The sequence below is a fragment of the Salmo trutta genome, chromosome 38, assembly GCF_901001165.1.
Source record: "Salmo trutta chromosome 38, fSalTru1.1, whole genome shotgun sequence".
Classification (NCBI taxonomy): Eukaryota; Metazoa; Chordata; class Actinopteri; order Salmoniformes; family Salmonidae; genus Salmo; species Salmo trutta.
The window spans coordinates 28,965,646-28,968,145 of record NC_042994.1 but is presented as its reverse complement, the minus strand read 5'-3'; the positions used below and the strand labels follow the sequence as shown (position 1 = coordinate 28,968,145).

Below are 2,500 nucleotides of genomic sequence, written 5' to 3'. Positions count from 1 at the left end.
AGAGATGAAAACGACAACATGGATTAGTATATGAAACAAAGGAAGGAAGGAAATGTAATCTGATAAAAAGGAAGTAAATGACTACAGAATAATGATTAAAGTACAAATTTTATGATATTATCAAAATACAGCACAACCTGCTGTGGCGGTACCAGCAACAACAACCAGTACTAGGTGATTAACTAACTACCAGCAACAACAACCAGTACTAGGTGATTAACTAAATACCAACAACAACAACCAGTACTAACTACCACAACAACCACAACAACAACCAGTACTAGGTGATTAACTAACTACCACAACAACAACCAGTACTAGGTGATTAACTAACTACCAACAACCAGTACTAGGTGATTAACTAACTACCAGCAACAACAACCAGTACCAGGTGATTAACTAACTACCAGCAACAACAACCAGTACTAGGTGATTAACTAACTACCAGCAACAACAACCAGTACTAGGTGATTAACTAACTACCAGCAACAACAACCAGTACTAGGTGATTAACTAACAACCACAACAACAACCAGTACTAGGTGATTAACTAACTACCACAACAACAACCAGTACTAGGTGATTAACTAACTACCACAACAACAACCAGTACTAGGTGATAAACTAACTACCACAACAACAACCAGTACTAGGTGATAAACTAACTACCACAACAACAACCAGTACTAGGTGATAAACTAACTACCAACAACTACAACCAGTACTAGGTGATAAACTAACTACCACAACAACAACCAGTACTAGGTGATAAACTAACTACCAACAACTACAACCAGTACTAGGTGATTAACTAACTACCAACAACAACAACAACCAGTACTAGGTGTTTAACTAACTACCAACAACAACAACCAGTACTAGGTGATTAACTAACTACCACAACAACAACCAGTACTAGGTGATTAACTAACTACAAACAACCAGTACTAGGTGATTAACTAACTACCAACAACAACAACCAGTACTAGGTGATTAACTAACTACCACAACAACAACCAGTACTAGGTGATTAACTAACTACCAACAACCAGTACTAGGTGATTAACTAACTACCAACAACCAGTACTAGGTGATTAACTAGCTACCAACAACAACAACCAGTACTAGGTGATTAACTAACTACCAACAACAACAACCAGTACTAGGTCATTAACTAACTACCACAACAACAACCAGTACTAGGTGATAAACTAACTACCACAACAACAACCAGTACTAGGTGATTAACTAACTACCAACAAAAACAACCAGTACTAGGTGATTAACTAACTACCACAACAACAACCAGTACTAGGTGATTAACTAACTACCACAACAACAACAACCAGTACTAGGTAATCAACTAACTACCAGCAACAACAACCAGTACTAGGTGATTAACTAACTACCACAACAACAACCAGTACTAGGTGATTAACTAACTACCACAACAACAACCAGTACTAGGTGATTAACTAACTACCACAACAACAACCAGTACTAGGTGATTAACTAACTACCACAACAACAGCCAGTACTAGGTGTTTAACTAACTACCAACAACAACAACCAGTACTAGGTGATTAACTAACTACCACAACAACAACCAGTATTAGGTGATAAACTAACTACCAACAATAACAACCAGTACTAGGTGATTAACTAACTACCAACAACAACCAGTACTAGGTGATTAACTAACTACCAACAACAACAACCAGTACTAGGTGATTAACTAACTACCAACAACCAGTACTAGGTGATTAACTAACTACCAACAACTACAACCAGTACTAGGTGATAAACTAACTACCACAACAACAACCAGTACTAGGTGATTAACTAACTACCACAACAACAACCAGTACTAGGTGATTAACTAACTACCAACAACAACAACAACAACAACCAGTACTAGGTGATTAACTAACTACCAACAACAACAACCAGTACTAGGTGATAAACTAGCTACCAACAACAACAACCAGTACTAGGTGATTAACTAACTACCACAACAACAACCAGTACTAGGTGATTAACTAGCTACCAACAACAACAACCAGTACTAGGTGATAAACTAACTACCACAACAACAACCAGTACTAGGTGATTAACTAGCTACCAACAACAACAACCAGTACTAGGTGATTAACTAACTACCAACAACAACAACCAGTACTAGGTGATTAACTAACTACCACAACAACAACCAGTACTAGGTGATTAACTAACTACCACAACAACAACAACAACCAGTACTAGGTGATTAACTAACTACCAACAACCAGTACTAGGTGATTAACTAACTACCAACAACAACAACCAGTACTAGGTGATTAACTAACTACCACAACAACAACCAGTACTAGGTGATTAACTAACTACCACAACAACAACAACCAGTACTAGGTAATTAACTAACTACCAGCAACAACAACCAGTACTAGGTGATTAACTAACTACCACAACAACAACCAGTACTAGGTGATTAACTAACTAC

General features: G+C 37.3%; 1 protein-coding gene across 2 annotated transcripts in view; it reads right to left on the bottom strand.

The window, feature by feature from the left end:
• LOC115177814 (uncharacterized) overlaps positions 1–2,500 on the bottom strand; it is a 73,033-nt gene that overhangs the window by 25,614 nt on the left and 44,919 nt on the right. The window lies entirely within an intron of this gene.